General features: G+C 44.1%; 1 protein-coding gene across 1 annotated transcript in view; it reads right to left on the minus strand.

Annotated features, from left to right (window-relative positions):
- The window catches only part of SUGT1 (SGT1 homolog, MIS12 kinetochore complex assembly cochaperone), a 1,565,243-nt gene that overhangs the window by 1,246,648 nt on the left and 293,207 nt on the right, over window positions 1–25,388 (minus strand). Inside the window, exon 3 of the mRNA XM_044071688.1 lies at window positions 25,184–25,237. The gene's annotated coding sequence lies outside the window, so the exon portion shown is untranslated. The remainder of the gene's footprint in view (window positions 1–25,183; window positions 25,238–25,388) is intronic.

Raw genomic sequence — 25,388 nt, forward strand, 5'->3', positions numbered from 1 at the left:
TGTCCATATCAGTCTTTGTCAAGCTCCTAGAAGATATGAATGAGGTGGAAGAAGTTGGTCTTGAATGCTTTGAGAGTGTCTGAAATAGCTTGGCTGGCAGTGATGGTGAAACTTGCCTTATTAAAATCTTTGGAGTTCTTCTCCTAGCTGTCGGATCCAAAGTCCTAAGATCCAAAGCTGGAGCCGAAACAGAAGGGGAACTGGTAATTGTGATAACCCCATCAGATCCACAGATTTCACAAGCCACACCAGGCCCAGACAACAGAAACACTTCTTGAGGGCATCGGAGTTAGAAATCTTGTGTTCACAAGAAGTGCACTGTTTAAAGCCAGAAGGCTTTTTCAGGCATAAACATGTGCACACACACATGCACACACGTGTGCACACACACAAACAAATGCATACACACACACACACACACACACACACACACACACACACACACACACACACACACACACGCATACACACGCATACACGCACACACCAACAGAAAAAAAAAACAATCATAAAAAGAAATTATGGACTCAACATAATGTTCCATCTATGTTGCCTACTTTCATTCAGCCTCAAGAAATAGATCTTGGATCCGTGGTAGGATCAGACCTGGCTATTACTACAACTCGTGGAAACCGTCAAGCTCTCGGGCTCTCCCCTACCCATGACGCATTGCTGCCCTGTCACTTCAGATTATATCCATAGATTTAAAGACTTTGATAGACCAGAATATAGGAAGATATTTATGAATACACATACAAACATGTATATATATATATATATATATATATATATATATATATATATATATATATATATACATATATATATATATATATATATATATATTTATATATACACACACACACAGATATACATATATATATATATATATATATACACACACACACATATATATATATATATATATATATATATATATACACACACACACATACACACATATATATATATATACACACACACACACACACATATATATATATATATATATATATATATATATATATATATATATATATATGCAGAGCTACCGCACTAAAAAACAAGGAAGAACTAAGACTGATATACTACAAAAACTTCATAAATCTATACACTATTAAGAAGGCCAAAAAACTTTAAAAATAACACCCCGAGACTGAACTGTTCCTTAGCGCTTTCGTCCGTTTATTGTTGATTTGAACTTCTTCAGAATAACAAAATATCAAACTTTAGAGAAATACATAGCACACAAACAATAGAGCCATTTAATTGCTATGTAAAACAGGATCAAGAAAGGACCAATCCACATGTAGGTTGTGACAACTTGGACCAATAGCAGACACTGCTCAGGGTGTCTGTTAGGAATATAATTACGGAGCAGGGTTAACAATGTGATTGCTGGTTAGCAAGGGGAATATACCTACATATTAACATGGAGTAGCTGTGCTCGTTGGCTTCCAGATTTTAGCTTCTCTCTGCAAGTTGTTTCGTCCTCAATTGCTCCATTTGAGCGCACATTTCAAGTTAACATTCTCGTTGAGTCCTGGTTTAGTCTCAGCATTAAGCAAAATTTGCCACCTCAGTTCCTTAAGTTCAAGCAAGGTCTCGCTATCGCCGAAGAACTGGTCTATTTGCTCTAGGACAAAGAAACAGAATTTATTGAAGTTAGGGCAGGTTTGACTGTGTCGTCCCAGTGCGACAGCACTAACTCTGTCTAACTAACATACATAAAGAAATAATTATTTGGACTTCACCAGTCAGCACCCTTATTACATGAAGAAAAATGTTTTAAGGGGCCAGTTCATCAGACTTTCCAGACTAGTCAGTGATGACACGCTTTTTTTTACATGAAATGCAACGGTTGAGCCAACTTTTCCTACAGAAACACTACCCTGCAAGTCTCATTCATTCTGATGCCTCTGAAGTTTACAGAGACAGATACACTAAATTCAAACCTATCATTAGGTTTGGATTTAACCAGAGACAGAAAAATGCTACAGAGGGGCAAGACAGAACATTAAGTTTCCCTATACCAATCTCTAGGGACATGTTGGGCATACGGGCAGTCATTTCACAAAACTGGAACACTGTCACTACGTCTGATGATCTCTCAAGTGTTTTGGGTCATGCACCTCTATTTTCCTACAAAAGGACTCGAACTATTAGAAATTCTGTTGAAAACCGTAACTCTGCCTTTTTGCTGAATGCAGTAAAAAAAAATACAGACCCAGCAGGCATGTTTGACTGTGGGAAGTGTGTCTGCTGCAAATACATTTTGAAAGGAAACTACCATGTTTTTGCCCACAATAACTATAAAGTTTCTTTCTCGCATCATTTTGACTGTAAATCCACTAACTTAGTCTATGCAGCGGTCTGCAGTTCCTGCAATTCATTCTACATTGGTAAAACTAGCAGGAAACTTTCAGATCGCATTAAGGAACACTATGGTGCGATTAGAGGACAAGACTCCAGAAATGCTTTAGCTAGACATTCTGTTTCATGTGCTACTTTTGACAAATTTCTTTTTTTCGTCTTACAAGTGGACTTACTTTTTGGAGACTATGCTACTTTACTTGAAGTGAGGGAACTCAAATGGCAGCAACTACTGGGAGCGGATTACACTCCAGGTTTAAATGATAACATTAATTTGAAATGTGCCTTGAAGTGGAATTACTGACTTCTCCACTTCTCTTACATTTCCTGGCTACCTTGCATGTTTATTCATGAATCTTATTACCATTCTAGGTGAATGCTACACTGACATGATGTAACAGGGCTGAACAATTGCTATTGGTGGTTACTAATTTTATTGCCCTTCTCTTACTGTTTATATTTCTTTCCTAATGTTCTGGACTCATTTTCTGAAGAAGTTCTTATACAATAAAGAACGAAAGCGCACTCAAATATCAGTACCGTTTATCTTTGTGGTTTTTGAATTTTTATTTTTGCTGCTGAAGTTTTTATATAGATACATATATATATATATATATATATATATATATATATATATATATATATATATATATATATATATATATATATATATATACCTATACATACATATATATATATATATATATATACACACACACATATATATATATATATATATATATATATACATACAGATATATACACACACACATATATATATATATATATATATACACAAACATGTATATATATATATATATATATATATATATATATATATATATATATATATATAAATACACACACATATATATATATATATATATATAACTCAAAAACTGTCTACAAATATTAGAAGACTTCAAATACATAAATCCAAATAAACTTCTTAACGAACAAAAGACGAAGGAGCAAGTGTTAATAGCTTTCGTCCTTTTATTGTAGCAAGAACTTCTTCAGACAATTAGTAATGTAAAAAACATGGTATATATAACAAATGGGAGGTAGCTAATTATTGAAATTCATCTAAGTAATGAGTGACAGTTACGCTAGTACCAATAAGCTTTTCAAAAATGTAACAAATAAAGAAAACTGTATATTGAGTGACATACACGATGACAACAAAAATAACTGCCAGTCTTGTTTGTAAAAACAAATCAGCCCTGCCATTTAAGAACACGTTTAATGTTAAGGTTTTCATTCAGGCCAGGGGGAGAGTATGCATTAAATCTGAGCTGCCAAAGTAGTTCTTTTACTTCTAACAAGGTGTTAACATCACCAACAAAGGCATCAACCTTTTGTAAAACTAGGAATGTGAAACCCATGAAGTTATAACACACACTGCTATGTTTTGCTAAAGCATTCTTTGTGTCATTTTTTCTAATAGCTGACAAATGCTCTTTGACCCTAGAAGACAACATTCTAGTAGTTTTACCAATATAAAATGCAGGGCATGAATTACATACAGCAGCATAAATGACAGAGATAGACTTGCAATCTAAATGAGTATTGAATACTATTTTGAAATTATTATGTTTAAACACATAAGAATTGCCTTTATGTACATATGGGCAGACTACACAACTTCCACACGAAAACATGCCCACATTAGAGTCATTCTAGGCAAGCATCAACCAATTACTACATCCAGGTCAATCCAGTACACCAAACCCACAAAATACTGACCATGAAAATCTCATGTATACTGCCAATGCCTTCAATTCCTTTTTTACTGACGCTATCAAAAGACTAGCCAGTCAGTTATCATCTAGTAATTACACTTTACCTACCTACAACTAAACATCACCCCCACCAATTCTTCTCCAACCAGTCCCAACAACCCATATTCTTGCCCTAATCCAAGAATTGAAACCATGCTCTCCTTCAGCAGACCAAATACCTGCTGAATACCTACAGAAATCTGCCAAATCGACTGCTTACCCCATCTCCATTCTTATCAATAGAACTATTAGTGAAGGCCACATCCCTAGTATCTGGGAAGTCTCCCATATTTTTCCCCTTCACAAAGGTGGCAACTCCACCGAATTCTCCAATTATCTTCCCATAGCTCTTCTTTCTCCTTTGGCAAAGATCATGGAGAAATGCATACATAGACAATTGTTAGCCCACCTAATCCACAATAACTTGCTCTCTAGCTGTCAAAATGGTTTCAGACCTTCTCATAGCACTACCGCTGCCCTCCTTTCCTTTACAGATTGTATTAACAAAAACCGCAACTGCAATTTGCTCTCCGCAGCTCTATTTATCGATCTGTCCAAAGCATTTGATATGGTAAATCATCAAATTCTGATTGATATCCTCAAATCCCTGTCCTTACATGCACTCTCTATCAAATGGTTCCAATCCTACTTAAACGACAACAGGCTGTACTTTGGCATAACACTATCTACCCACCTACCAGTTAACATCGGTGTACCTCAAGGGTCCATATTTGGATCTCTCCTTTTCTCCATATTCATCAACGACCTTCATCAAGCAATTCCCCAAGCTACTTGCATGCAATATACTGATGACTCCACACTTGTATGCTACGCTAAAACCACCTCTGACCTTCACTCCCTTACCCAAAAAGTCTTTAACATTGTGGAAAAATGATTCACTCATCGTTGCCTACTCTTAAACCCCAAAAGAGCTAAACTCCTCCTTTTCAATCCAAATCTTATGTCCTCCCACATAGATTTTTCTGTTTCTTCCACTAATGGCACCATTATATCACCCGACCTAACTACCAAGCTCCTTGGTGTCACCATTGACAAAAATCTTTCCTTTGACATACACGTCAACAACACTATTAAATCTGTCAACAAAAAACTTGGCTCTCTGTACAGAACAAAACCCTTCCTATCACCTACAGCTAGAACTACTATTGCACACTCATCTAATCTCTACACTCCTCTATGCCTCTAACATTTTCACCAATCTATTGAACAACCTCAGTAAGTTGGAAAGCTCCTGGAATATTATAGCCAGATTTGCTACAGGCAACCAATTTAAAACTCACCACTGCATTAATTTAAAGCAGCTTGAATGGCTAGAACTACAGAATCTGATCACATACCACCAACTAATCATTGCACATAAAACTCTTTACCAACCTTCCAATACTCCTAGTCTCTCTACCATCATCACCCCCTATAATAATCTGAAGTCCTTATGTTCATCTCAGAAACTTCTAGTTAAAACATCTAAATCTAACAGGGCTGGGGATTCTCTCTTCTCTAATACTGTGGGAAAATTCTGGAATCTTCTACCCTGTGACCTTTCCTCAAATTCCTCTATCACTCTTCAAAAAAAGACTGAAACATTTCCTCAAAATACACTGGTCATGCCCCTGTACTAAACTTGCCAAAATATCTACTCTACCCAAATTAAGCTCTGTCTTCCCCTTTTCTTTTTATTAATTTTTCTGTCATCCTTTTTTAACAATATAAGACTTCTATGCTCTGTATCTCATTATTTTCCTTCCCTCTCTCACATATTTGTAAAAAAAAATCTTTTTAACTCATTACTACTACTACTGATCATTCTTACACTGTGTAATGTACTGGATATGGCATCAGCCTGTATATCTCCTTTATTTGCCATTAAGTGATGTACCTTACCTGCACACTGAACTAGCCTGTATGCCTTCTTTTTGCATTATGGAATGTACCTACATGTTATTTTTGAAACTCCAGTTTTCACTGTATTTGATGTCTCTTCTTCAAATGATTTCTTATTAACCTGATTTGTCAGTGTATATATTACTATAATTTCGTTTTTTATATTTTCTTTGTAATGTTTATGTTATTAGTACGTCTTGGAGCTCATCTCCCCTATGAAAATGGACATATATCCAGTTAGACTAGCCCGGTCAACAAATGTAAAATAAATAAATAAATATTCAAATTTTTTATATACATATACATATATATGTATATATATATATATATATATATATATATATATATATATATATATATATATATATATATATATATATATATGTGTGTGTGTGTGTGTGTGTATGTATTCACACATGTAGAACTTGAGTTTTCATTTAATTAGAAAAACATATTAGCCAAAGTATTCATTACGAAGCTTAGACTTCGATATCAAGAGACATATATTATGTCCTCACATACGCCACTCTGAGGAAGGGCATCAATAAGATAAAGATGGGGGTTGGAGGGAGGGAGCTTGAGGCTGAATGAAAATAGACAACACAGATGGAATCTTACGGTGAATACATATCTTCTTTATCTGATGTCAATTTTCATTCATCCTCAATGAATATGACAGACCCAGCTGTTCAAGCCCTGGATGAGCCCTAAGGAAGGATATACCGGAGAACAGTCGAGGCAAATGTAGACCTACTCCTTGAGACCATATCCGATTTGTAGTGATTGATAAAGGTATGCGGATTTGACCACGTTGCCATCACACGAATGTTTGTCCATAGAAGCCCTAGATTGGAAAACCATGGATGTCGCTATAGATCTAGTAGAATGGGCCTGTACTAGTTTTTCTAGAGAAATATTTAATTTTGTTTAAGCCAAAGTAATGCATTTTGTTATCCACTTGGCTACTGTCACCAAACCTAATCAATAGTGCACAAAGGAGATAAAAAAGCTTGTCTGACTTTCTGAAATCTTTAGTACAATGGAAATAGTAGTGTAATTGTCTATGGGCATCCAATGAATGGAGTAGGAATTCTCCTTTGTTACTGTTAATTGGAAAAACTACTAGTAGGGCCATCCTTATGAAAGATGAGATGAGGGGGACTTTGAGGACAATGCTTGAATTTCATAAACTCTTCTGGCTGAGATCATGGCTATTAGAAAGGCAGTCTTCAAAGAAACTTCAAGTCACAATTGAAGGCTGGTTCAAAGGGAGGATGCGTTACAGCTTGGAGAACTAAAGGCAAGTCCCAAGCGGAAACAGGATCTTTCAAGGGAGGTCTTAGTAGCTATGCACCCTTTAGAAATACTTTACAAAATTTTCTGAGAGACTAAGGAAGGATTCAAAACACCTACATGGAAATTTAAAATTGCAGCCAATTGTACCTTAATGATAGATGCACTTGCTCCTTTGTTAAACCCCTTCTATAGGAATTGCAGGACTACATATGTGGGAGCTGTAAAGCATTCTATATCATTTTGATCAGCCCACAGAACAAACCTTTTCCACTTACTTTTGTACAACTTTCTAGTAGACAGTTTATGGGATGATAACAGAATGGAGTGGACTGGAAAAGACCACAGATTGCTTAGCTATCACAGGAACTGGAGAAACCATGCAGTTAGTTTCAAATTTATCACATCCTGACGGGTCACAATCCTGTTGAATGAGATAGAAGGTCTGGAGTTGGATCCAGAATCCATAGGGATGATGGTAGGTGAGGCAGTAGGAATGAGAACCACATTTGTCGATGCCAGTAAGGAGCAATGCAAATTACTCTGGTCTTCAGTCTGGATGCTTTCTGTAAAAACTTGGGTATCAAGAGGGGTGGGGGATAGGTGTATAACAGACTGGGGGCCAATCGTGGAGAAGAGCATCCTTCAATGACTCCTCTGCAGGGGGGATTAGGGTAAAGAAGCTGCTGCATGTGTTGTTCAAGGGAGATGCAAACAGGTCATGACATGGCTGGCCCCACCAAAAAAAAATAATTTCCACTACGCAGTAGTTGAAGGACCACTCGTAAGGTAAAGTACAGTTTTGTACCTACCATAAATGTGGATGTTCGAGTGCTCATACAGCTGCAGTCATTACAGATGGGGTTATCCTGCCGTCAGGCGGGTCCTCGGTCGGCCGAATTCCAAAGTCTAGGTCCGGCGTCGGTTGTCGTCGCTTCTTCCCTGACGTCAGTGCGGCAGGGGTATAAAAGAGGCAGCCGATACCATTTTCTTCAGTTTTTCTTGCCCCAGATGTCAGGTGCCCTCAGAAGGAAGGCAAAATTAGAAGTTATGTACTTATCATAACGTTCCATCTGAGTAGGTGGATTCATTTGTCTGCAACCTGTGGAACCTGTGGGTATGGATCCGATATCGGATCCGAACCGGCATGGTTTATCCAGCTATGGATCCGAGCTCCTAGCTCCTCCCCTCACCCATAATGCCCTGCTCTCCCTACATGACCTCAGATCGAGTTTGCCCTGCACCAACTACCCTAACTAAAGGGTAACACACCCAATGCAGGAAACTGACAAGGCCAGGGGAATAGGAGGGCGGGATGGTTGCAGACAAATGAATCCACCTACTCAGATGGAACGTTATGGTAAGTACATAACTTCTAAATCTGAAGTAGGAGAATTCATTTGTCAGCAACCTGTGGGACAGAGACCCCAGCTACCTGAATCTTGGGTGGCCATCATGGAAGGATATTTCGGAGCGCCGCGGAGCCAAAGGATGCTCTACCTCTAGACGTGACGTCCAGCTTGTAATGAGTAATAAAGGTATGAGATGAAGCCCAAGTTGCTGCTGAACAAATGTCATCCAGAGGAACCCTAGACTTAAAGGCCGCTGAAGTAGAGACAGACCGGGTCGAATGAGCATGGACTCCCTCCGGTGCGGGCCTCCCAGAGGCTTGGTACGCCAACAGAATACACTGAGAAATCCAGCGTGACAAAGAGACTTTGGAAATTGGTTTACCCAGATTGAATTTGGCAAAAGAAATGAACAACTGGTCTGATTGTCTATGACCAGCTGTCCTATGAAGGTAAAAACGAAGCTGGCTGTGAACATCCAAGGAATGCAGCTTGTATTCGCCTTTGTTTTCATACTTAGGGAAGAAAACAGGGAGGTTGATGGACTGATTAATGTTAGCTTCCGAAGCTACTTTAGAGAGAAAGGAGGGATTGATCCTGAGGCACACCCGGTCCAGATGAAAGATCAAATAAGGCGGTTTCATGGACAGGGCCTGAAGCTCAGAAACTCTCTTAGCCGAAGTAATGGCTACCAAAAAAGCAGTCTTAAAGGACAAGAATTTAAGATCGACTGTGGCCGCAGGTTCGAAGGGAGGAGCAGTCAAGGCCTGAAGTACCAAGGAAAGATCCCACGGGGGAACCGTTTCTTTGACAGGGGGTCTGAGCAAAAAGGTGCCTTTTAGGAAGGTTTTGCATAACTTAACTGACATAAGAGACCCTGAGTCATGACCAACATGGTAATGAGATATGGCCGCCAGCTGAACTTTGACCGTGGAACTACTGGCGCCATCATTAAAGAGAGTAGTAAGGAAATCCAGAACCAAAGGAAGGGGAACCGTGAAAGGATCTAGGCCTTGCCGCTCTGCCCAAATGGAGAAACGCTTCCATTTACAGCGGTAAATTTTTCTGGTAGAAGGCTTGTGGGCCGCCACCAGAATGGCCTTAACTAGGGACGAGATACCGGGAGTCCTGATTAGGAGTGGAACTGGAGCAGCCAAGCAGTCAACTTCAGGTTGTCCAGGTTCGGAGTTGGTAGGATCGATGGGTGTGATATCAGATCCGGAATGGGATCTAGAATCCAAGGTGGATTCACTGAATGAGACCTTAGGTAAGGGAACCAGATCTGTCGAGGCTAGAACGGGGCAATGAGGATCATTCTGCACCCCAACCGAGAGGCTTTCTGAAGTACTTGAAGCATCAGAGGTAAAGGGGGGTATGCGTAAAGAAGACCGGGAGGCCAAGCATGCACCAGAGCGTCTCTCGGAGAATCCCCTGGAGGGGGGATTAGAGCGAAAAAACTGTCACACTTGGCATTTAAGGGAGAAGCAAAGAGATCGCAACAGGGAGTCCCCCACTGTGCGAAGATACGTTTCGCTACTTGAGAATTGAGAGACCACTGCACGGGAGAGAATGGTGCGACTGAGCTTGTCCGCTAGGATGTTGGTCTGACCCGGAATATGCGTTGCAATGAGAAAGCGGTTGGTGGAGATCGCCCATTCCCACACTCTCATGGCTTCTCGACATAAAGGGTAAGACCTGGTTCCCCCCTGTTTGTTGATGTACCAGACCACCGACATGTTGTCTGATTGAATTGCAACTGTTCCCAGGGGAAGGAGGGCTTGAAGTGCTTGCAATGCCAAGAGCACCGCCCTCATTTCCAGAACATTGATATGCAGGGAGGTCTCTGAATCGCTCCACGTGCCTTGGACCGTCCGGCCCGCAAAATGCCCCCCCCACCCGAGGCGGGAAGCGTCCGTGGTCACTGTGGCGAGAGGGGGAGATGCACAAAAGGGGCGGCCCCTGTGGAGGTCCGGGGAATGGAGCCACCACAAGAGAGACCGCTTGCAAGCCTTGCTGATTGCAATGGGATGATACAGGGGGAGAGAGAGAAATGACCATTGCACCTGAAGTGTCCATTGAAGTACCCGCATGTTCAAGCGGGCGAGCGGAAGAAGAGTAATCGCTGCCGCCATAGACCCTAGCACCCTCAGGATCAATTCCGCAGGTGTTGAGCTGGAGTGAAGGATGGCCCGCACCTGAAGTCGTAGATTCCGAACTCTGTCGGTTGTGAGAAAGGCTCTTAAATTTCTCGTGTCTAACCTGGATCCTATAAAATCTATTATCTGAGTAGGCACCAGGTTGGACTTTTCTATGTTTACCGTGATGCCTAGCCAGGGAGCTAGACGAAGAAAGGAGTCTCTTGCCAAAGAGAGTAGATGCCTTGTTGGGGCGGTGAGAAGCCAGTCGTCTAGGTACGGAAAGACCTGCACCCCCTGAAGCCTCAGGTGGGCCGCAACCACTGCTAATACTTTGGTGAACACCCTGGGGGCTGTGGTGAGACCAAAGGGAAGGACCCTGAACTGGTAGTGACTGGCTCCCAGCCAGAAGCGAAGAAACCTCCTGGATCGTCTGTCCATCAGAATGTGGTAGTACGCATCCTTGAGGTCCATAGAGCACATCCAGTGATTCTCCCCTAGAAGGGGAAGGATGGATTGCAAAGTGACCATCCGGAACTTCTCTTTGGGAACTGCCAGGTTCAATAGGGACAGGTCCAGTATGGGTCTTAGGTCCCCCGTCTTTTTTGGCACTAAAAAGAACCTGGAGTAGAACCCTGATCCGATCTGGTCTGGGGGGACGGGCTGGATGGCTCTTTTTCTCAGCAGATGGCCAATTTCTCCTGAAGCGGCCTCCCTCTGATCGGGTGGAACATCGGGGAGGGTTTTTAACTTTGGGACATGAAGAAAGGGGATCTTGTAACCTCTGGATATAATCTGGAGTACCCAGCGGTCGATGTAATGGACTCCCATGCCGCTAGGTGCTCAGAGAAATGTCCCCCGACTGCCTCCAGATTGGAGCAGTCGGGCAACCCTTCAGGGTTGCTGCGTGGGCCGGTCAGAGAAAGGTTCCCTGGACCCAAAGTTCCTGGGAGCCCCTCTGCCCCTAGGGCGGCGTCCTCCCTGTCCTCCTCTGCCACGGAAGGACTGGTTGTCTGGAGCGGGTTGGGAGTGCTGCGACTTCCGGAACCACATCTTCTTCTGGCCCTTTTGGTTCCTAGAGTAGGACCTCTGGGGCACAGAGAAGCAGACTCAGACGGCAGACAGCGTGTTCCCGTCCTTCTCGCTCTGAACCAAGGTGTCGCAAACCGTCTTGCCAAAAAGGGCAGAACCGTCAAACGGGGCGTTCGCGAATGACGCCTTGAAGGGCTCCGTAAAATCACAGTGGCGGAGCCAGGCCTGCCGTCGTGCGACTAGGCCCGCTCCTGCAGCTCTAGCGGCTCCCTCGGTAGTGTGGGAAAGTAACCGCATAGAGGTGTTGGTCACAGAACGAAGAGTGGCCATACGGGTGGAGTGCATAAGTTTGTCCTCCTACGACATGGACTCTGGGGGGGATGCAGCGTATTCCTAGATAAGATCGTGCTGCATCCTGATGACGTGTGCCAAATAGTTGAGTGCCCTCACTGAGAAGGTCGCTGAACTAAACATTCGCTTCCCCAAACGGTCCACCATCTGAGACTCCTTGCTCGGGGGATGGACTGAGGGACTCTCCTGGGCGAGTTCCCTCTTAGTGGCTGCTGCCGACAACATGGCATCTACCGAGGGTCCCTTGCTCCAGTGGGCACGGTCAGCAGGGGGGCTAAGGATCCTATCGGGCCTCTTTGGGATTGGCTCCACGGTGTCCGGTTCCTTCCACGCCCTGGTGGTAATAAGGTCCACCAGGGGGTCGGCAGGAGGGGACACCCAAGAGGTAGACGGGCCCGCTTCAAATGCCTCCAAGAACACGGACTCGTCCGAGGAAGACTTTGGGGAAGACCACCCTCCTCTGATCCGTAACATTTCCATGATGTCTCCAAAGGAGACATCCTCAGGGGGTGATCTTGGGGAGCCTTCCCCTTCATCCAAGTCAGTGTCTTCAGTTAAAGACTCGGGGGAGTCTATGTGCCTCCTCTTACACGTATGCTTGCGAAGTGCTTCCTCGAGGGGGCTGTCCGAGGAGCCCTCACCAGCAATGTCCAGATCCAAGGGGACTGCTTGGGGCAGTGAAGCGGGCTGTCCCAGTGGCCGGGTGATGGAAGTCTGGCCCAGAGCAGATGGAGTGCGGGACGGAGCCAAAACAAGGGCCGGGGGTCCGGATGCCCTCAACAGAGCCCTCTCCACCACATCAAAAGCCGAGGGGGAGCCAGCCTCGACAATAGGATCCGAAAGTCGGCTTCCCCTCGGATCCGATGAGTGGATCGGAGCCGGCGCCGAGCCCCTCGGATCCGAGGGAACAGTGCGCTCCAACAGGGACGGCGCCGAAGGCACACTGAGTCCCTCGGATCCGAAGCTTGGGCCAAGGCTCCGAGAGGTCGGATCCGACAAACTCGAGGGCAGGGTCGGATCCGAAGTACCCAGTACTGTCGGCGCCGACCCACCCCCGGCTCCGAGGCTGCCCGGCCGGCTCGAACCCGGTAGCGGGTCGGAGAAGGAGCTATGGGCTTGAAAAATGGGGTTGAGCTCCCCCCCCAGAGGGGGGGGGAGGCAGGAGCACTCCCATCTGCATCTGGGCCTGGATGAACCTTCGCATCATCCGGCCCAGATCAGCATCGGAGAGGCTGTAGGTAGACCTCGACGAGGCCACCGAGGTAGGCCTTGAGTGCCGCCTCGATAGCCTCGAAGGAGGTCGGGTCTCCTCATCCTCAGGCTCCGGTGAAAAACAAGGAGACCGGAGCCGAGGAGGAGGAGAGCCAGCAGCCAGAGAGGCCGGAGGAGAAGCCCGCTTAGCCGGCGGGGCCGAGACGGAGGTCTCGGCCCGCCGCTTGTGGTGCTTCTCTCTCCGGTCCTTCTTCCTGGCTTCCCTCTCCTCCGAACCCTCAGAGGGAGTTTGAATCCCGGGAGGAGGAGGGGGAGCAGGCAAGGCAGGAACTGCCGGAGCAGTAACCACCAATGGGGCGGGGGCCGAAGCCGAGTCTGGAGGCAAGAGTCCCGCCAAGACCAGCTTTGACCTCCGCTCCTTCAATGCCCTGAGGTTGAACCCTGCACAGATTGAACACCCAGAGGTGAGGTGTTCAACCCCAAGGCATCGAACGCACCGAGTGTAGCCATCAGCAGGGGATAGCTTATGGCCACACTCGGAGCATTTAGAGAAAATAGGCTTTGGGGCTTCCGACATACTGCTGTTTGTTTTGTTTTTTTTTTTTTTTTTTTTTTAAAAACAAAACAAAAAGTAAAGCAAAGTAAAATAAAACTACACACACACACAAGGCCCCAAAGACAACTCACACACACTACTACGCACCAGCGAGGGGACGGTAAAAAAGGTAAAGTAAATTAAGCCCAAAAAGATAAAATATATAGGAAACCTAAAACTTTCACACAGATATTAAATTGAAACTAACAAAAATCTATTTTTCACAAGAAAAATCACTTAGCTCAGGAAAAATCCAGCTGTCACCATGCGCGGCAAACTAGATCTGAGGTCATGTAGGGAGACATTATGGGTGAGGGGAGGAGCTAGGAGCTCGGATCCATAGCTGGATAAACCATGCCGGATCGGATCCATACCCACAGGTTACACAGGTTGCTGACAAATGAATTCTCCTACTTCAGATCATAATGTTATGCAAATATGCAATATAGAAAAATCAAAAAACAGTAGTTCCAAGCAAATACACCATAAAAGAATACCCCAAATAGGTTGTATGATAAAGGTGTTTGTCATAAGGCCTGTCCTAAGAGGGGACGGAGGGGGGGTTACCTGGACTGCAGCTGTATGAGCACTCGAACATCTACATTTATGGTAGGTAAAAAACTGTACTATGTTCATCGTGCATACAGCTGCAGTCATTACAGATGGGAAGAATCCCAAAGCTAAGTAAGGGTGGTAGGCACTAAGTGGAACTAGGAGGAGTGAGGATGCCCTGCAAGACTGCTGTGGCAAAGCCCACTCTAGATTTTGAGTATAGTGGAAGGGGATAGTGCTTGGAGAAAGTGTGCACTGAACTCCAAGTAGCTGCTTCCAAAATGTCCTTGGTAGGGACCCCCCTGAGGAAAGCTGCAGAGGTAGCTGTGGCCCTGGTGGAGTGGGATCTGATGCATGCAGGCACAGTTTTTCCATGAAATGAGTAACAAAAGTGTATGCAGTGGGCTATCCATTTTGAAATTGTCTGTTTGGAAATAGCCTTTCCTTGAGCACCTGTAGCATAGGACACAAAGAGTTGCTCAGATTTCCTGAATAGCTTTGTTCTGTCCAAATAATAACGAAGTTGTCTGTGAATGTCCAAGGAATGCAGTAGTCTTTCCCCTTTGTTTTGTGGATTTGGATAAAAGGTAGGTAAGTGGATAGTCTGATTCAAAGCTACACTGGATACTACCTTTGGCATAAAGATAGGGTTTTTTTGTAAGGAAACTCTGTCCTGATGGAAAATGATGAATGGTTGCACAGCCATGAGGGCCTGTAGCTCTGAAACCCTGCGTGCTGAGGTGATAGCCAGAAGAAAGGCTGTTTTCCATGACAAGTATTGTAGTTCTGTTGAAGAAGCTGGCTCAAAGGGGGGGGAAGGGTCAGCTTTTCCAATACGAAGTTGAGGTCCCAAGCTGGGACTGGTGGTTTCCTTGGGGGTTTTATATTTTTTGCCCCTCTGAGGAACTGCCTTAAGAGAGGATGTGAGAATAAAGGAGGATCTGTGTTGTATTGTGCAGAAATGGCTGAAGCGTGGATCTTGATGGAGGAGAAGGAAAGTCCACTGTTTAACATCTCAGCTAGGTACTGTAAAATTTGAGGTATATTTATTACCCAAGGATTCTGGCCCTTTTCTTGATTCCAGGCACAAAATCGTTTCCATTTGGCGGAGTAGGCTTTTCTAGTAGAAGGTCTTCTGGCCTCCAAGATGACATCCTGCACCTCCTTGGAGAGGAGAGTCTGTTGGGAAATCAAGGAATTCTCCATGCAGCTAGATTTAGGGTTTTCAGCTGGCTGTGAAGGGTTTTGTAGTTGTGCTGGGACAACAGAAGAGGGACTAGAGGTAGGATCCATGGTGGGGAATGTGTCAGGCTCTTCAGGAGCGGATACCAGTGTTGCCTTGGCCAGTCTTGAGCAATGAGAATCATTTGCGGCCTCTCTGCTCTGGCTTTTAATAGAACTTTGGTCAGTAGAGGAAGAGGCGGGAAGGCATAAACTGTACATGTTGTCCAATTGAAAGAGAGTGCGTCCACTTTCCAGGCCTGTTGATGACAGGTCCTTGAACAAAATTTTTTCAACTGGTAATTTCTGTGGGTAGCAAACAGATCTACATCTGGCTGTCCCCATGCCTGAGTTATCTTTGTGAAAACTTGAGGGTGCAACTTCCATTCGTGTGGATCTGTCATATTTCTGCTTAGGTTGTCTGCCAGTGTGTTTTCCTTCCCTGGCAGGAATTGTGCCTGTAGTTGAATTTGCAATTCCAGTGCTGTGTTCCATAGGGTCATGGCTTGCCTGCACAGGGGTATGAATGAGTTCCCCCCTGTTTGTTTATGTACCACATCACTGTGGTGTTGTCTGTCCTTATCAATAACTGGCCTGGATGCAGTAGGTCTTTGAAGGTCATAAGAGCATTTTGCACGGCTAGCATCTCCTTTTGGTTGCTGTGTAGGTACTTCTCTTTTTGGGACCATTTTCCCTGAATGCACTGATCTGCCATGTGTGCTCCCCAGGCGTAGTCTGAGGCGTCTGTTGTGATGATTTGAGTTGCTTGAGGTACACAGAAAGGAAGACCTGTGTTTCTTTGGCATGCTTGAGCCCACCACAAAAATTCCTTTTGAAGGCATGGAATGAGTTTTATAATTGTTTCCAAGCTGTGGCTGTGTTGAAACCATAAGTTTTTTAGGTACCATTGAAGTTTCCTCATATGCAGCTTTGCACATGGGATTAGTAGGATGCAAGATGCCATGAATCCCAGAGCCTGCAGGACTTTCCTTGCAGTTAGCCTGGTGAAAGTTGCCATTTTGCTGAAGTATTGAGACAGTTGCCCTTGTTTGTCTGGCATGAGGTAGGCCATCTGGGTGGTTGTATTCAAGCTGGCACCCAGGAAAATTATCTGTTGAGACGGTATTAGTTGTGATTTCTTTTTGTTCACTGTGTATCCCAGGAAGTTTAACAGTTTTATTACAAACGCCAGATGCTGCAATAGTATGTTCTTGCTGTCCGCTTGGATCAGGCAGTCGTCCAGATATGGGTAGATTTGTATTCCTTGTAGTCTGTAGAAGGCGATTACTGATGTCAGGCATTTCGTAAACACTCTGGGTGCAGTAGATAAGCCAAAGGGCAATGCAGAGAATTGGTAATGGGTTGAACCTGCAAGAAATCTGAGGTATCTTCTGCAATCTTGTCTGATAGGGACATGCAGGTATGCCTTCTTGAGGTCCAATGTTACCAGCCAAGACTCCTTGCCCAGCATGGGAAGAAGCTGCTGTAATGTGAGCATCCTGAATTTTGGCACCTGTAGATATGTGTTTAGGATGGATAGGTCTAAGATAGGTCTCCAATCTTTGTCTTTCCTTGGTACCAGGAATAGTCTGGAATAAAAACCTTGACCTTGTTCTTTTGCAGGTACCTCTTGAATTGCTTTCATGTCCATGAGAGCAGAAATTTGTCTTTGTGCCTCTGCCATTTGATTTTGTGGTAGGTTTGGCATGCCTCTCGTTTTTGGAAGGGTGTGAAAGTGGAACCTGTAGCCTCTGTCTATAATGTCCAGAATCCATTTGTCTTTTGTAACAATATGCCAATTTTTTGAAAATAATGCCAGCTTTCCGCCCAAAGGTGCTGCCATTAAAGCTTTGCTTGGCAGGTATAGGGGGAAGTCATTGTGTCTGTTTCTAAATGACTGTGATCTATCTTCTCCACCTCTTGGGGTTGGTGCTTGCCACTGTCTTGCTCTGTAAGATCCTTGAGGTTGAGCTCTACCCCTTGGGCGTCTGTATCTGCCCCTTTGAGGTCTGTCCGTGGCTGGAAAGGACCAATTTTTTGAAGGCCAGTTTCTGCTGAAACGTGGAGGTTGTACCTGCAGGAAATCTTTCACTGTTTGCATTGATTTCGCTTTTTCCTCCATTTTCTTTAGTACCTCCTGAGCTTTAACACCAAACAATACATCTTTTAGAAGTGTTGCATCTAATAATTTTGCTTTGACATGATCTGGTAAGGTTTGCTCTTTGAGCCAAGCATGTCTACGTATAACAGATCCCGTAACAGCAGCTCTACATGAGGCCTCTAAAGCATCAAAACCACACTGCAAGGTATGTTTACCCACTTGCTCTGCACCATGCAACAAATCCTGCAACTCTTTCAAATCTGGTTGTTCTGGTTGTGTCATTTTGCTTTTCAACTGAGATAACAAAAACTGTTGGTACTTTAACATATGGAATTGATAGTTTAATGCCCTCATGGTTAAAGTGGCCGAGGTATACACCTTTTTTCCCCCAACTTTCTAATGCTCTGAAATCTCTCTCTGAAGGTAATGGGTTTTTAGCAGCAGAGGCCTTAATTCCCTTGGGACCCTGTGAAATAGTTGGAGGTAAAGAATCTGGATTAAGGCTGGCTTCTGTGTACACATCATCCAAAATATCTAAAACAGGAGGGATAGCCAGGGGCCTATGCTGGGGGTGCAGTAGTAGATATGCTGAGGAAGGGTGTAGACCTGAAAGCTTCATTAAATCTTGACGTGTGGTGACTTTCGTGTGTTTTTTGGAGCAGTAGAAATTCCCTGAGCCTTTTCTTGGAATCTGAGTAATCTTGGCCTTCCCAGTGAAAGTGTTCCCTCAATGTATGCAGGGTTTCCCCAAAAGAGTAGTCCTCAGGGGGGGAGACCGAGGGAATAGACTCCTCAGCATCAGAGTCTTCGAAAGGGGAATAGGCGTAATCCTGGTCCTCAAAGTGTTCTGAGGTAATAGAAGCCTGGTCTGAGGAAGGGTAGTCTTCCTCTAATCTGGGTCTTTTGTCAGAGGGGGGTTGAGAACCCCTGATAAGAGTAATCAAATCCTCAGCCATTTTAAGCATCTGCTTTTTAGGTATGGGGCCTTGAGAGGAGGTCTGAGGACCCTGTTTTTTAGTTTTCATGACTGCTTTAGATTTAGTGAAAGATTTAATAGAGAAGGTGGAAGGCCTGAAGACGCCTTCAGAAATGGCAGGCCTGACTAAATTCTGAGTTTCCCCGCCAAGAGTGGCGTCGGTATCTGCAGTAATAATTGGAACTGAGGAGCCTGTGACCTCAGGTACTGAAGTCACCGGTAATGTAGTTTCAACGGTACTCAGGGGCTGCGTAGGTGCCTCACTGAGAACCGGAGAACCGGTAGTGGGCCAAAGCGTGGTCTCAGTACTCGGTGCGGACCTCGGATGTCGGTCCTTATCTTTGCATCTTTTGCTCAAAACTGGAGTCGGAGTATCTGACGACATGATATAATTAAATTTTTTGCCAAAATAATGAAGGGCGAACTCCGCCCGGCACTTAATAGTGCGCTTGTTGAATCTAGCACAAAAATGGCAGGCCGAGACGTCATGGTCTGGGCCTAAGCAAGGTATACAGAAAGAGTGGAAATCCTTATGCGGTATTTGCTTCCCACAAGAAATGCAATTATTAACTTTGTCTGACATCGGACTGAGGCAAGAAAAGTTTCCCCAATGGGGTACTTAGCTTTAAAGAAGACTTCGGCTGAAATACTTTCATAAATCTCAGGAGCTGGCCGACCGGCACTTGCGAACTGCTTCTGCTTCAGGCACCGCGCGGCAAGAAAGACTGAAGAAAATGGTGTTGGCTGCCTCTTTTATACCCCTGCCGCACTGACGTCAGGGAAGAAGTGACGACAACCGATGCCGGACCTAGACTTTGGAATTCGGCCGACCGAGGACCCGCCTGACGGCAGGATAACCCCATCTGTAAGGACTGCAGCTGTATGCACGATGAACATCAGAATGAACCTGCCGAGTTTGTCTGCTATCACAATGGACTTCCCCGGTATGTGCATCATTACCAAAAAATGACTGGAGGCCATCACCCATTGCCACACTCAGAGGGCTTTTCAACATAGGGGATAAGATTTGGTTCCTCCTTGTTTGCTGATATACCAAACTACTGACATGTTGCCTGTTTGGACTGCAATCTTTCCTAGTGGAAGGCAGCCTTGAAATGCTTGCAATCCTAACACCACCGTCTTTCCCAAATAATGCCCCTCACCCTATCTGGGAAGCGTCCATGTTTACTACAGCCTTGGGTTGGGGGCGGGGTAAACGGGCGACCTTGCTGATGTTGATCTGACTGAATGCACCATGTAAGGTAGTCCTTACAAGTCTGTTATCCTTATCCTTGAAGACATAGGGTGAGTAAGGTAGGGCCACTGCGTTAGTAGCATCCACTGTAGAACTCTCATATGGTACCTTGCCAGGGGTACAACAGTAATAGCCACCACCAGTGAACCCAAGACTTGTAACACTTTCTTGACAGATATCGTTGAACTGCAAATGATCTTTCTGGTTTGGCTTCTGATGTTGTGAAGTCGAGATAAGGGAATGGATGCAATCACAGACATGTTGAAGACTGCATCAATAAATTACAGCCTTTGGGTGGATTATAATTGTGACTCGAATTACGGTGATTCCCATGGTCAAACAAGTCTGTAACACCTGATCGGTCACTCGTACCACCTGATGCCTGGTTGGGGAGATGATGAGCCAGTCTTCCAGATAAGGGAACACCTGGATTTTCCTGCAGTCTCAGGTGAGCTGCCACTACTGCCAAGCATTTAGTACACACCCTGGGGGCCATGGTGAGACCAAAGGGCAATGCTCTGAACTGGAAGTGAAGGTACCTTTTGGATCGTCTGTTCATCTTTATATGATAGCATGCATCCTGGAGGTCTATCAAGCACATCCAATTGTCCTTGCCCAGAAAGGGAAGACTGGACTGTACTGTGACCATCCGGAATATGGTATGCCTGACTGATTTGTTTAGCATGCTGAGGTCCAAAATCGGTCTACAGTCTCCTGTTTTCTTTGGAACTAAAAAGAATCTTTGGAACTAAAAAGAATCTTAAGTACCAGATCCTATCTGGTCAGGTGGGGCCTCTTGGATGACTCTTTTTCTAGCAACTGTTGTATCTGTATAGCTGCTGTTTCCTACTGACTGGATGGAACCATCAGGGAGGTTGTTTGATAATGGTGATGGGAAGGAGAAGGGTATAGAATAACTTCCAGTAATAATCCTCTGCACCCAGGTATCATTCATTAAATTTAGTCAGGCTGTATGGTGCAGATAAAACGATCCCTCATCCACCTCCAGAGGATGGCAATCGGGCCTCCTTTCAGGAGCGCTTATAGGATCTATCAAAGAAGGTATCTCTGCACCCATTATTTTGTGGGCCTCCTCTTCCAAGCAGGCATCTTCTATTACTGCCATTCTGCCCTTTGCCTCTGGGGGAGCCGGCTCCACGCATGTCAGTGAAGGGACCTTGAGACTTTCTAAACTACATCTTATGACCCCTCGTTGATTCCTTGAAAAGGTTCGTTGGGGAGTCAAAAAATGTACTCCAACAGCAGACAGCATCTTCCCATCTTTTTCACACCTGGAAAGTGTTTCTTTTACTGTAGGGTCAAAAAGCGAAGATCCACCAAATGGAGCATTGACAAATGAAGACTTAAAAGACTCCACAAAGTTGCATAGGCACAACCAGGCTTGTCTTCTTATGGCTAAGTCGGAACCCGTTGCCGGTACAGCACCCTCAGTCACACTGAATAAAAGCCGCATGGAGGAATTTACTACAGATTGTAAGGTAGTCAACTGAGGGGCCACAGAAGCCTGAACCTCTTCAGTGGTGATCTTTGCCAATGTGCTGGAAAGTTCCTTGAGTCCTTTTTGCAACCTTGCAAAATGGGCAATGTAGTTCAGCGAACAGACAGCGAAAGTCGCTGAAGCACAGACTTGCTTCCCTAGTCTGTCCATCAACTTGGATTCTCTATTGGGAGGATGGACAGTTGAACTCTCCTCAGTGAGTTTTTTCTTAGTGACTGCCGCCACAACCATGGCATCAACTGGTACGCCCTTACCCCAATACTGTTTTTCTATCGCAGGTGCTATAATTTTGTCAAGTCTCTTCAGAATAGGCCTGACTGAATCTGGGTCCTTTCATGCTTTCCAACAAATCAAATCTACTAATTCATCAGGAAGCGGAGTCACTCAGGAGGAAGATGGGCCAGCACCAAAAGCTTCCAGATATACAGACTCCTCGGAAGAAGGGTTGTGGGCAGAACAACCTCCCTTTTGGTTCAGGAGCTTAAGGATGTCTCCAAAGGAGACGTCTTCCAGTGGTGGGCTGGGGGATCCTTCTCTTTCATCAAAGTCAGTATCAGCAGTAAGAGACTCTTCAAGTGAGTGCAGGTGTTTCCTCTTACACCATGTCTTTTGAGAGACTTCTTTGGTTGGATGGTCCAGAGAAGTATTGGAAGAGCTAGGAATCCCAGACTGGGTAGACTGGAAGCCTTGGGCTGGTTGTCCCTGTGGTGATGAATGGTGAGGATCATGTGACACACAGTTCGGTGAACAGGGGTGGATCTGAGGGAGAAGGACCAGTCTGACCTGAAGGTTCAGAGAAGACCATCTGTACCACCTGGAAAGTAGGCCTCCCCAGGGAGGAGAAAGGCAACGCAGCAGAGGACAAGGGTCTCTGGTTCACCAGTTCTCCACCTTCCACAGGGCGGCTGCCCAAGGAGGAAGCAATGAAATGAACTGTCCAGTGCCGAAGCTCCGAGAGGGACAGAAAGCTTCTTAAATATCTGAGTCGATTTAAACCCTTGGATCCAGTGTGGAAGCCTCGGCTCCAGGAGCCTTCTGGATCCAAACACATTGGAGTGGGGGAACTCATCCATTTTATGGATCCAAAGAGATGAACCCCCTCGGATCTGACCAAGACAGACCCGGAGCACTCAGATCCAATAACTCCGAAATTAAAGGATTAGTCAGAGGAGTGGAAACTGGATGAAGACCCAGATCAGATGGAGTCGGGGCTAAAACTGCACCCCTCTGAATCTGCTCTGTGACCAGCTCTCTCACCATCATCACATCTGCTTCAGTAAGGCTACAGGAAGAATGTGATTACACAACAGGCCTAGAATGTCTCTCCAGGAAAGGTGAAGGTAGTCAGGATGGAGCCGGGTCAATGGATGGCAAGTAAGATATTCAAGGCAGACGTTTCAGATCTGAAAGCTTCGAATCCGACGTCGACTTTGTCATTGGCTCCGTTGAAAGAATTATCTTTGTATCAGAGACCTTCAAGGTTGCAGTTGAGGTTGGATCCGATCTCGGGACCTTTTTCTTTGACTCCAAGGAGGACAGAACCTCATCCAATCTGGGCCTCTTAAAATGGTCCCTATGTTTAGAACTTGAAGGCTGACCACTCTAACTCCTGTGAAAAGGAAGAGGCCAACATACCTTTTAATATTAATTTGTACTTTCTTTCTTTCTGTGATGGCCCAAAGACTGAAAGCCCCACATATACCACATTCCTCATTTAGGTGAGCTGGACCCAAGCAATAGAGGCACAAAGAATGCCCATCTGAAAAGAGCATTTTATGCCCGCACTTTGTACACTTTTAAAATCCCTTCTCTTCATAATCCTTAAAAAAGAGAGAGAGACTGATACAAACACACACATGCAGAATAAGGGTGTGCAATATAGAGAAAACGTAGGGGGAAGAGTTTTTTTTTCTTCTTTTTTTAAAGCAAGGAAGCCAGATAGAAACCACAAGGGTAGAGTTGCAAACAGGAATAATGGTAGCGAAAGAGAAGAATTGAAGTAATAATATAAGAACAAAATTCATTTTGCTAATAACAGGAAAACATTTGAACTTGAGAGCTCTACTGAAATCATGTCTGAAAGTGAAAGTGACAAATGAAATCACAAGTGACAGGGCAGCAATGCATCATAGTTAGAGGAGAGCTCAAGAGCTTGAAGGTTTCCACGAGCTGTAGTAATGGCCGAGTCGGATCAGACTACATTCATTGAGGATGAATGAAAACTGACATCAGATCGAACATTAAAGCAGTAACACCTTATTTACCTAGACAACTAGTAAGTAGAAAAACAGTGCTTTTTTACAGAATAAAGATAATACAGAGAGAGAAAGGTACCTCACAGATAAGTAATATAGAGGGGAACACCCTAACGCAAGTGAAAACTACCATCAAGTTTCTAAAAAAGAAACTCACAGGCATTGAAAACGAACTACAGCTAGGAATTTCAACAATACAGAACTACCAAAAAAAGGAACAAAATTTCTCTTGTGCTCAAGATGAGGGATCTGCATCTTAGCTGTCAAGCGGCAAACAAGATCTGAGGAGATGGGGATGGTGGGGTGCATTGTGGGTAGAGGGAGGAGCTCAATACTAGGATCCAAGTCTTGAAAATGCAGCAGTCTCGGATCAGAGGGTCATATCCTTAACCCATTAGTGAGGAAGAACAAAAAGGACAACATCCGATGCACTTTTAAAACATGGGTTGTGGCTTTCTTAAGTCAGTAAAGGGCCATGCTGTGGTCAGCTTGAAATTATCTGCAGCCTGATTGTCCAGTAACCTACCTGCGAACAACAAAGGAAGGCATGTAAAAACTGATTTAACTATGCAAGCAATAAAGACAGAAAATACACACGGAGAAGGTTTTTAAGAGACTGAGGAATGTAGAACTCTGAAGAGCAAACTTTTTTTTAACACAACAAAAAAATGATAGCCTTAACCTATGGAGCATTCATTTGCATCCAGAGTCAAAAACAACAAGGAACTAGAGAAAGGGAACAGGAGATTCCTACTGTGAAGACAGCAAAATCATGTGAGACATCCCATGCACCAAGCAGTCCTACTGGCTGCAGCCCTAAATCCTGAAAGTTACAGAGAGTCCTATTTCTTCTTTGCACTTTTTTTCTCTCAACAGAACTGGTAAATACGTGTTAAGACCATTTCCCTCATGTAAACCCCAAAAACAAGGAAAATATTTCCAGACTGTTTCTAAGTCAAAATCCTTCTACACACCAAGAAACAGGCTCGAACTTTTGCAATTTCTGAAAGTATCCATTAACAAGACAGACTGTTTTTAACTGCATATTACTTTTATTTACACCCGTCTAAAGCATTACTCTGATTTATTTAAATGCAGGGATATACTATGTGACCTTCATTCAGAAACAAGGTTAAATACAAGCAAATTACCTTGCAGTGCACAGCAGGCATAATATTTAAAACAGAGGTTGCTACTTTAAAGTCGATGCATTAAAAGAAAAAACACTACTGAAATACCAGTAAAATAAATGTACACCAAAAGAAAAATCAAGTGGAATACCTTCTGTCTCTTCCTCACATTTCTTTAGCCAAATGGTAAAGGTAGTATCTGTTTCTAGAAGATAGAAGGAAAGATACTATTAGCACTGCAAATCAACATAATCCCTATCACTCCAGCTCATAAAGAGAGAGAAAAAGTATAGCATTATCAAGGGCACGATTTGTATTTAAATTTCAAACTGAATCAACAGTCAAGAATTACCTGC

This window comes from Protopterus annectens, chromosome 5.part0 (genome assembly GCF_019279795.1).
Source record: "Protopterus annectens isolate FY-2018-M chromosome 5.part0, PAN1.0, whole genome shotgun sequence".
Classification (NCBI taxonomy): domain Eukaryota; kingdom Metazoa; phylum Chordata; order Ceratodontiformes; family Protopteridae; genus Protopterus; species Protopterus annectens.